Source organism: Eschrichtius robustus, chromosome X (genome assembly GCF_028021215.1).
Source record: "Eschrichtius robustus isolate mEscRob2 chromosome X, mEscRob2.pri, whole genome shotgun sequence".
Taxonomy (NCBI): Eukaryota; Metazoa; Chordata; class Mammalia; order Artiodactyla; family Eschrichtiidae; genus Eschrichtius; species Eschrichtius robustus.
Window position 1 is genome coordinate 80050634 of NC_090845.1, and position 12107 is coordinate 80062740.

The following is a 12107-nucleotide window of genomic DNA, read 5'->3' on the forward strand; positions in this document are numbered from 1 at the left end:
AAATTCATTGAATAGCTCTAGTAGGTATGGAAACACAAAAGACCCCGAATACCTAAAGCAATCTTGAGAAAGAAAAATGGAGCTGGAGGAATCAGGCTCCCTGACTTCAGATTATACTACAAAGCTACAGTAATCAAGGCAGTATGGTACTGGCACAAAAAAAGAAATAGAGATCAATGGAGCAGGATAGAAAGCCCAGAGATAAACCCACGCACATATGGTCACCTTATTTTTGATAAAGGAGGCAAGAATATACAATGGAGAAAAGACAGCCTCTTCAATAAGTGGTGCTGGGAAAACTAGACAGCTACATGTAAAAGAATGAAATTAGAACACTCCCTAACACCATACAAAAAAAAAAAACAAAAAACTCAGAATGAATTAAAGACCTAAATGTAAGGCCAGACACTATAAAACTCTTAGGGGAAAACATAGGCAGAACAGTCTATGATATAAATCGCAGCAAGATCCTTTTTGACCCACCTCCTAGAGAAATGGAAATAAAAACAAAAATAAACAAATGGGACCTAATGAAACTTAAAAGCTTTTGCACAGCAAAGGAAACCACAAACAAAACGAAACGACAACCCTCAGAATGGGAGAAAATATTTGCAAATGAAGCAGCTGACAAAGGATTAATCTCCAAATTTGCAAGCAGCTCATGCAGCTCAATATCAAAAAAACAAACAACCCAATCCAAAAACGGGCAGAAGACCTAAATAGACATTTCTCCAAAGAAGATATACAGATTGTGAACAAACACATGAAAGGGTGCTCAACATCACTAATCATTAGAGAAATGCAAATCAAAACTACAGTGAGGTATCACCTCACACAGGTCAGAATGGCCATCATCAAAAAGTCTACAAACAATAAATGCTGGAGAGGGTGTGGAGAAAAGGGAACCCTTTTGCACTGTTGGTGGGAATGTAAATTGATACAGCCACTATGGAGAACAATATGGAGCTTCCTTAAAAAACTAAAAATAGAACTACCATACGACCCAGCAATCCCACTACTGGGCATATACCTTGAGAAAACCATAATTCAAAAAAAGTCATGTGCCGCAATATTCATTGCAGCTCTATGTACAATAGCCAGGACATGGAAGCAACCAAGGTGTCCATCAACAGATGAATGGATAAAGAAGACGTGGCACATATATACAATGGAATATTACCCAGCCATAGAAAGAAACGAAATTGAGTTATTTATAGTGAGGTGGATGGACCAAGAGTCTGTCATACAGAGTGAAGTAGGTCTGAAAAAGAGAAACAAATACCATATGCTAACACATATATATGGAATCTAAAAAAAAGAGAAAAGTTTCTGAAGAACCTAGATGCAGGACAGGAATAAAGATGCAGACTTAGAGAATGAACTTGAGGACACAGGGAGGGGGAAGGGTAAGCTGGGACAAAGAGAGAGAGTGGCATGGACATATATACACTACCAAATGTAAAATAGATAGCTATTGCGAAGCTGATGCATAGCACAGGGAGATCAACATGGTACTTAGTGACTACCTAGAGGGGTGAGATAGGGAGGGTGAGAGGGAGACGCAAGAGGGAGCAGATATGGGGATATATGTATACATATAGCTGATTCACTTTGTTATACAGCAGAAACTAACACAACATTGTAAAGCAATTATACTCCAATAAAGATGTTAAAAAAGATTAAAAAAAAGAAAGTGGTGAAGTGAATGGACTCTGGATCTAGACTACCTGGGTGTGAATACCAGGTTGCTTACCAGCTGTGTAACTTTGGACAAATTATATAACTTTTCTGAACTTTAGTTTCCTTTTGTACAGCATGGATATAATAATGGTAGTTAATGGCAATACTGAGCTATTGATTCAACTAAATTGAAGTCCACACGACCTCTGGATATCTTGTCATGTGATATAATAAATGACCTTATTATTTAAGTTAATCGGAATTAAGATTTCTATAACTTATAGCCCAAAGTATACATATACATCCATTTATTTTTTTACTTAAATGAAAGCATTCTACAAATATGTTTCATGTCTCATCTTTTTTACACAATATTTTATCTTAGATCTCTTTTTGATCACTTACATGCATATTTACCTCATTATACTCCTTACTACTCCATTGTATGGTTATATCAAAGTACATTCATATTCGTTTTCTATTATTGAATAAGAAAATGTCACAAGATTTGCAGCTTAAAAAAAATATTATTTTAAGTTTTCTGTAGGTCAGAAGTCCAAGCAGAGATCGACCAGCTTCTCTCCTCAGCCTCAAAAAGCTGAAATTGAAATCAAGGTGCCAGCTGAAACTGTGATCTGATCTGCCGTTTGAAATCTTCCAAGCTCAGAGTTGTTGTTGCTGTTTGTTTTTTTTTTTTCAGGTCGACACTTATTAAGACATTACTTTTTAAATTGTAATTGCTGTATATCAAGTGTAGAAAAATTTAAATACAGCCAAAATAATTTTTTTAATGAAAAAACTAAAAGAACATTTTCCCAGAACCCAGAAAACACAGATGATAACATTTTAGTGGATCTGTCTCTCTCTCTCTCTCTCTCTCTCTCTCTCTCTCTCTATATATATATATATATATATATATATGTATGTATATCTATCTGTATCATCTGTATCTATATATAACATCCTTTTATATATGTATGTACTTCCATTAAAATATGATCACATTTATATGACTTTGCAATATGTTTTTTTCCTTAACAATCTCTACCTTTCCAAAGCAATAAAATTATATCCCGTCTATTATTCAGTCTACTTTCAAATCATTCCAATTATCTAAGAAATGTCCTTTATAATTTGTTTGCCTAAACCAGTGTTTACTCTAGAAACAAAGGCTGCATCTGGTTATATCCCTTAAATCTCTTTTAATCTAAAACACTCCCTTTCTCTGGACACAGATTTATTGTAATGACCAGGCCAGCTGTCCTGCAGAACATCATTTTTTGGATTTTTCTTATTGCTTCTTAATGGTGTTCTTTATAAGGGTACTCAATCTCCTAAGCTGGAAATTTGCCCCAAAGACTTGATAATTTTAAGGTATACTGTTTTGTATAGAATACATCATAGATTAGTAGTATAGTTCATTTCATATCAAATCAAGAGATATATAATATTTGAATATCTCTCCACAATTATGAGAAAAATTAAACAAGAAATTATGATGATAGTAGTGAGAATTTTAATCTTTTTTAACCCAACATTATTTTATTACATTTTTCAAAATAAAGTAAAAGGAAATACATTGAACCTTCTGGTATCCACCACCTAGACTGAACAATTAATATTTTGTTAACAGCGTTTTATATATATACATGCAAAAAATATTTTTTGCTAAACCATACAAAAGTAAGTTGAAAATATCACAAGCTTTATGCTTAAAAATTCAGAACACATCACCAAAAAATAATGACATCTTTTTATAGCCATAATATTTTCATCTTAAGGAAATTGGCAGTTTTTCTCTATTATTGTCTAATAGTTAGCCAAACCTAAATGTTCTCAATTATCTTCAAAGATCTTTTGTAACTTTTTATTTAACATAAAATGCACATACCATTGAATTCATTAAAGTGTAGAATATCATGATTTTTAGTACATTCATAAGATTTGTAAGATAATCATCACCATCTAAATCCAGAACATTTTCATCGCCCTCCACAAGGAGCTACATAACTATTTACAGTCACTCCCCATTTTCCTCTGGCCCCAGCCCCTGGCCTCCACTAATTTACATATTCTATATATAGATTTACCTTGTCTGGACATTTCTTATTAATCAAATTATTCTATATGTGGTCTTTTATGTTTCATTATTTCCCTTAGCATAATGTTGCAAGGTTCATCCATGTTGTACCATATATCAGTACTTCAGTCCTTTTTATGGCTTAATAATATTCCATTGTATATTTATGTCACCTTATGTCTATCCATTCATCTATGAAAACAATTTTTTTTTTTTTTTTTACTTTTTGGCTACTGTAATAATGTTGCTATGAACATTTATGTACAAGTTTTGGTGTAGACTATGTTTGCAATTCTTTTTGGTATATACCTATTAGTGGAGTTTCTATGTCAACTAGTCTATAGTAACTTTCTTAAAGAATTGACAAACTGTATTCTACAGTGACTTCATTATTTTATCCTCCCACCAATAATGTCATGAGTGCTAATTTTTCCACATCCTTGCCAATATTTGTTATTGACATTTAAAAATTATTATTATTATGGTCATCCATTGGGTGTGAAGTATAATCTCATTATGGTTTTCATTAGAATTTCTCCAATGATTAACAATGTTGAGCATATTTCCTGTGCTAATTGGACATTTTTATGTCTTCACTGAGGGAATATTTATTTAAATTATTTGTCCATTTAAATTAAATTATTTGTCTTTTTATTGTTAAAAATTACATATTCTGGATATTTTACTTGTCAGATGTATGATTTGCAAATATTTTCTCCCATTCTGTGGTTAGTTTTTCACTTTATCAGTAGCATTCTTTGGGTCACAAAAGGCTTCAATTTCAATGAAGTCCAGGTTATCTATTCTTTTATCACTTGTACTTTGGTTGTCATATCTAAGGTTTTGCAGAATCCAAAGTCATGAAAATTTACACCTATGCTTTCATTTACAAGTTTTCTAGTTTTATCGCTTATATGTAGCTCTTTAATTAACTCTGGAGTAATTCTTTCTATGTTGTAAGGAAGGAGTTCAAGAGCACTTGTTGAAAATATTATTCTTTATACATTGAATTATCTTGCTATTCTTGTCAAAAATCAATTACCTGTAGAATTCTGGATTTATTTCTAGAATCTCAGTTTTACTCCATTTATGCCCATTTATGCCCCTTCCTTTGCCAATACCAAACTGTCTTGATTACTGTATCTTTGTAGGAAAATTTGATATTGGTAAATGTGGAACCTCCAAATTTGTTTCTTATGCAGGATTGTTTTGACAATTCTGGTTTCTGGATTCCTTGAATTTCCGTATTGATTTTAGCATTAGCTTGTCAATTTCTACAAAAATGCTGTTGGAATTCGGATAAGCTTTGCATTGAATCTGTAAATTGCCTTGGGAAGTATTGCCATCTGAACAATATAAAGTATTCCAATCCATTAACACAGAGATATCTTTCTGTTTATTTAACCTTTAATTTCTTTCAACGATGTTTTACAGTTTTCAGTGTATACATTTTAGAGATCTTCTGCTAATTTTTAAATTTTGTTATTATGTACTTTACTCTTTTTGGTGCTGTTGTAAATTAAATTGCTTCACAATTTCATATGTGATTGTTAATTGCTAGAGTATTGATTCCTTCACACTTTTTGAACTTGTTTATTAGCTCTAGTAGTGGATTCCTTAGGATTTTACACATACAAGATCATGCCATCTGCAAAGATTTAGTTTCACTTCTTTGTTTTTAATCTAGATGCATTTTATTTCATTTTCTTGCCTAATTGATTCACCTAGGGCTTTCAGTAAAAATGATGAGAGTGGATATCTTTGTCTTGTTCTGGATCTTAAGGGTTGGAAAGGTTTAGTTTTTCATCATTAAGTGTATTAACTGTAAATTTTTCATAGATACACTCTATTAAATTAAGGAAGTTCCCTTCTATTCCTAGTTTCTTGAGTTTTTTTTTTTTTTTTTTATCATGACAGTGTGTTGGAATTGATCAAAAGGTTTTTTCTGTGTTTACTGAGATAATCATGTGGATTTTCTTCTTTTTATTCTATTAACATGTTGAATTATTTTGACTGATTTTCTTAACAGTAAACACATCTGGGATAATCCTGAGATAAATCACCCTAGTTTGTAGGCTGCTGGAATTGGTTAGCTTGTATATTTCTGAATATTTTAATGTCAGTATTCATAACGGATTTGTGATGTGTTTTCAGTTTGGTATCAGAGAAGTTAATACTGGCCTCATAGAATGGTTTGGGAAGTGATCACTCTTCTACTTTTTGGATAATTTTCTGAAGAATTCTTGTAAATTCTTAAATGATTGGTGGAATGCACCAGTGAAACCATTTGGTCCTGGGCTCCTTTCTTTGTGGGAAGTGTTTTGATTACTAATTCAATCTCTTGTTTTAGGCAGATTCAGATTTTCTATTTCTTTTAGAGTAAATTTTGGTAGTTTGTGTTTGTATTTTTCTAAGAATTTGTTTATTTCATGTAAGTTATCAAATTTGTTTATATACAATTGTTTACTTATAATAATATGCATTTGTTATAATATATATTTTTATTTTTGTAAGGGCTGTATGAATGTCTTATTTTCTTTCTTGACTTTAATAATATTTCTTCTCTGTTTTTCTTGGTCATTGTAGCTAAGGTTTATCAGTTGTTTTTTTTTTTTCATTTTTTAGAAGAGCTAACTTGGTTTAACAACTTTTTCTCTATTAATGTTTAATTCTGTATTTCATTTTTTCTGCTATAATATTTATTTTCTTCCTTCTGCTTGCTTTGAGTTTAGTTTACTCTTATTTTCCTAATTTCTTAAGGTGGTAGTTTAGGTTATTGTTTTGAGATCTTTCTTCCTTTTTATATAGAAGTGTATATATATATATGTAGTTCCCTCTAGCACTTTTCTCACTGCTTCACATAAGTTTAGACACATTTTATTTTTATTTCCATTAATCTAAAAATATTTCCCAGTTTCATTTTGTTTTCTTTTTAAATCCATTGTTTATTTATTAGTATGTTATTTATTTTCTACATATTTGTGAATTTACAAATTTTCTTCTGTATTTTCAGAATGTCTATTTTGATTCCATTTTTCATTGTAGAATATATTTTGTATGATTTTAATCATTTTACATTTATTCCAACTTGTTTTATGGCTTACCATATGGTCTATCCTGCAAAATGTTTCGTACACACTTGAATACAATATATTCTGTTGTTTTGGAAGGAATATTGTATAAATATCTGGTCTATTGGTTTTGTGTGTTTTTCAAGTCCTCTATTTTCTTTGTATCTTTTGTCTATTTGTTCTATCTATTATTGAAGTCTCCAACTATTATTGTTCAATTAACCTTTTTGCCCTTCAATTATTTCAATTCTATTACATTTGCTTTATATACTTTGGGACTCTATTATTGGGTGTTTATCTTTTTATAATTGTTACATCTTCTTATTGGATTGAAAAATTATAAAATATTTTTGTTTTCCTTTAGTAATAATTTTTGTCTTAAAGTGTATTTTGTGTGATAGACACTCCAACTTTCTTATTGTTGGGTTTTCATTTCTTTTTTTGACTCTTTCTTATTTTTGTTTAAAATAGGCATTTTAAATAATATAATGTGGTAACTCTTGATATCAGGTTATTACTCTCCCCAGGATTTGTTATTGGTGATGTTTGTTATAGTTGTTTGTTTTTGTTTAGTTATCCACAACTAATTATATGAAGACTATTCTCTGTCATGTGTCATCACTGACCTATATGCTGAGTTAGGTTAGTGATCACCTAACAATTGCGTAGAGATTTTCTTAGCCACCAGGAACTAATAGATCCCCCAGTTTTTGCTGAGAGGCTCTGTGTGCATATTAGGACATGCCTTCAACACTCAGATGGGCAACTGAGATTCCAGCCTTATACTTTACTTCCTCCATGTGCAGAACCTAAACGTTTGACAGACTTGAGAGCATAGAGCCTTCTCAGGTTTTTTCTAAGCATGCATACAGCCTTGGGCATGTGCATAGTGTTAGGCATATGCTTGGTCTTCTAGATTCCAGAAATATGTCAGAACATTTCAAAGTCCCTATGGATACATCATGCTGCAACTTTTAACTTTAAGTTTTTGATTTGCGTATTTGCCTCATTATTGATCTACCACCTCAGGTAACCATGAACTTAAACAATTGCCTGCAATTGTTTTTGAACAAATGCTCCCAGAGAAAAGGTTTCTTGTGCTGGACAATCTCTGAATTAGGTCAAATGTATGTAACATTCCAAATCAGGTCTTCCAGAAAACTACCAGACAGACCAAATACTGACAGTTCTTTATGAAAGGGGCTTTGCAGGAGCTTCAGCACTATTTTGCTAATTTTGGTTCCTGTTAGGATATGGGTCTTCATTGTAAATATGGGCAGTTAATTTTCAATGTAACTACAATGTTGGAGAGCAAGGGGTGTGGACAAGGAAAGTTAAAACACTACAAAGATCACTATTCTAATAAAATTTGGCCAATTTATATTGATTACATAGTCTCAGGATTGGTGCAATTTTGGGGGTAATTCCCAGCATTCTGAAACATGTGGTTCTGGAAAGAACTGCCAGTTTTCTAATTACTTTTAAGGAGGAGAGAAATTTTTGAAGTTTTTACTCCAACTTTTTCACTGATGTTCTCGTCACTGATTGTTAGATGAATTTAATTCCTGTGCTTGTAAGACTGTAATTCCTACTTTCTTATTGGCTATCAACAAAAGGCTATTTTCAGCATCTAGCCATTCCTTGCCATATCAACTTCTCTACATCCTGGCTATCTGTTCCTTCAAGTCAAGCAAGAGTATCACTGTTTTTTTTTTTAACATCTTTATTGGAGTATAATTTCTTTTCAATGTTGTATTAGTTTCTGCTGTATGACAAAGTGAATCAGCTATATGTATACATACCCCCATATCCCCTCCCTCTTGTGTCTGCCTCCCACCCACCCTATCCCACTCCTCTAGGTGATCACAAAGCACCGAGCTGATCTCCCTGTGCTATGCAGCTGCTTCTCACTAGCTATCTATTTTACATTTGGTAGTGTATATATGCCAATGCTACTCTCTCACTTCGTCCCCAGCTTACCCTTCCCCCTCCCTGGGTCCACAAGTCCATTCTCTACATCTGCGTCTTTATTCCTGTCCTGCCCCTAGGTTCTTCAGAACCATTTTTTTTTTTTTTTAGATTCCCTATATATGTGTTAGCATACAGTATTTGTTTTTCTCTTTCTGACTTACTTCACTCTGTATGACAGGCTCTAGGTCCATCCACCTCACTGCAAATAACTCAATTTCATTTCTTTTTATGGCTGAGTAATATTCCATTGTATATATGTGTCACATCTTCTTTATCCATTCATCTGTTGATGGACACTTATGTTGCTTCCATTTCCTGGCTATTGTAAATAGTGCTGCAACGAACATTGTGGTACAGGTAAGAGTATCACTCTTATGCTTCAAATCAATTCTTTCAGGAAAGGCTCAGTCCCTTTTAAGGATTCAACTGATTAGGTGATGCCTTCTCAGGATAATCTTTATTTTGCTTAACTCTTAGTCAACTGATTATTAACCTAATAATGGGACTAATATTCCATTGTATTCACATGTTCCAGAGACACTCAAATAGAGGGAATTATATAGGGTTTATGTATCAGGAAGTGGGAATATTTTGGGGTGGAATACTAGAATCCTGCCTACCAAAGTATCTAATGATATGTTGTTAATAGTGATTTAGGTTGCTTTAAGGATTTTAATATGCACCAACAGAGCAGGAAAAACTCTTCGGGAGGTATGTCTGTGTTTGTGTATATCACAAATATAAATTGTATTTATGTTATTTATCTAGTATACATTCCTAGATATGAAATGCTGCCTCAAAGAGGCATTTTAATTTTTATACATATTGGCTAAATATTCTGAAAAGTTGTTGAACTGAATAATGCTACTATCGCAGATAATAACTCATATTTACTGAGTGCTTATGTGGCAGGCAGTGTTCTAATAGCTTTTCATATGTTCTTATGCTTAATGTTTCAAAGCTTAAAGTTTTGGTGTAAGAGATGAGGTGAGAATCTAATTTTATGCTTTTGTAAGTATCTCTTTTCTCTCTGTTAGTTTTTTGTTCAGTGAGAGGTGCTTTCTCTTGAGAAAGGACAATGAGAGGGAAATTTACCTCACTTTTAATGAAAACAAGTACTTTATGCCTGTTTTCTGGGCAGAAAACAGATTATTATTGAATAAACAGGGAAACATCATAAATCCTTTTCAATAACATTGAAGTCCACCCCTAGCCACAGTAAGAAAAGCTCAGAAGCAGTGTTATTTAATCATGTTATACTCAACATCATGTGTACTACATGTACATAGTAAGTAGAACATGGTAATATTTGGCAGTGAAAATTTTTTTTCAGGAATTAAATATACCTTAGATAGATTTCTATAGAGTACATAAAGCATAGATTACTGTTTGAGGTATATTAGTTAAAGATGTAACCAGTGTTTCCAAATTATGCCTCTTTTCTCAAAATAATGACCTGTACAAATATTTATTAAATCACACCTTTATTACCCTTGAAGTGTCATTTTCTTTAGCTCTAACTTATAAAGATCTTGGATATTGTCACTATTCTCCCTTCAACAAGAAAAAGCCAAACAACCTGGAAGTCAATGACTTCACAAATAACTGAGTTCACATAGAAGACTGTCATCCTGAAATCTGGAGAGATGGGAGAGTACAAGGTATCACAGCTGACATCAGCTTACCTGGAGGAGAAGTAGCTAAAACTTTTAGGAACACTTAAATTGCAATTTTTATAAACTACTGGAGACTGAATGTGGAAAAATTTGAAAGTGAGAAAATCCTGGGTATTCAGTATTGGGATCATCCACACACTTTCATCGCTTTTACTGCCAGTAACATCAGCAAATTCTCATGATGAAGAGCCAAGAAAAATCTATTTGTGTTTCTGGTGCTGGGAGGAGAAATATAATCATTTTGAAATATGTCCAGAATGTTATCCATAACAAAGGCTTATTCTAAAAAGAAAAAGACTTCATCAGAGCCTCTTCCAAATTGTTTGAATAACTATTCAACTGGGTAACTGGGCAATTATTCAACTACAGGCCCCTCTTACCTAAAGACTACAGGCCCCTCTTACCTAACTACAGGCCCCTCTTACCTAAAGACATAACCTCACTAAAAGTTTGAAATGTAATCATAAGGTTATAGAATACTCCCTCTCCCCCATACCTTATTGCAATGTAAATAGGGTTCCCATATAATAACAATTAATTACAGGTGAAAGAATTGCAATACACTGACAATATTTAAGAAGGAGTTTATAGGGAAATACAAAAACAACAAGAGAAAACAACAAGGACATTAGAGGAAATTGAAGCCTCTGGCACCTACATTTACAGGAAATATTAAACACAGCATAACTCCTAGCCAGATTAACATAAAACATTACATTAAAAGCATATTTAAGTAATTTTCTGTTACCCAATAAATTCTGTTCAGCTTTTAAAAAATTACAAATTATACTAACAGGTATAAGCAAACAGAAAAAGCAAACATGAAAACCAGACTCAGATATAACACAGATTTTGGAATTCTCAGATAGGGAATTTAAAACCACTATGATTAATATATTAAGAGCTGTAATGGAAATGTAAATGATGTGCTAGGACAGATGGGAAATTTAAGCAGAGAATGGAATCTCTAAGAAAGAATCAAAACAAAATGTCTAATTAAAAAAAATGAATAATGCCTTAGGTGGGCTCATCAGTCCATTGATAGTGCTGAGGGAAGAACAAGTGGGTGTGAAGATATGTCAGTAGAAATTTCCCAACCTGAAAAGCAAAGAGAAAACAAAATGAAGAACCAGAATTTAACATACCAAAATCATTTGACAATTTCAAAACATGTAACACACTCATAAATGGAATAACAGAAGGAGAAGAGAGAACATAATAGAAAAAAATATTTGAAGTAATAATGGCAGAAAATTTTCCAAAATAACAGGCAGACACTAAATCATAGATTCGGGGAAGCCAAGATGGTGGAGGAGTATGAAGACGTGTTCATCTCTCTCCACAAATGCATCAAGAATACATCTACAGATAGAAGAATTCTCACAGAACACCAGCTGAACACTAGCAGAAGACCTTGGACACCAGAAAGGACAAGAAGGATCCCCACATAACTGGGTAGGATGAAAGAAAGAAGGGAAAAAGAGAGGAGGGGAAGAGGGACGTGATCTGTCCCCTGACGGGGAGCTGAAGCAGAGGAGAGCTTCCCTCATCTGGGGAAACCCCCTCACTGATGGGGAAATTGGTTGGGACAGAAGGGAAGCTTCTGAGACTGTTGGAGGAGGGTGAAAT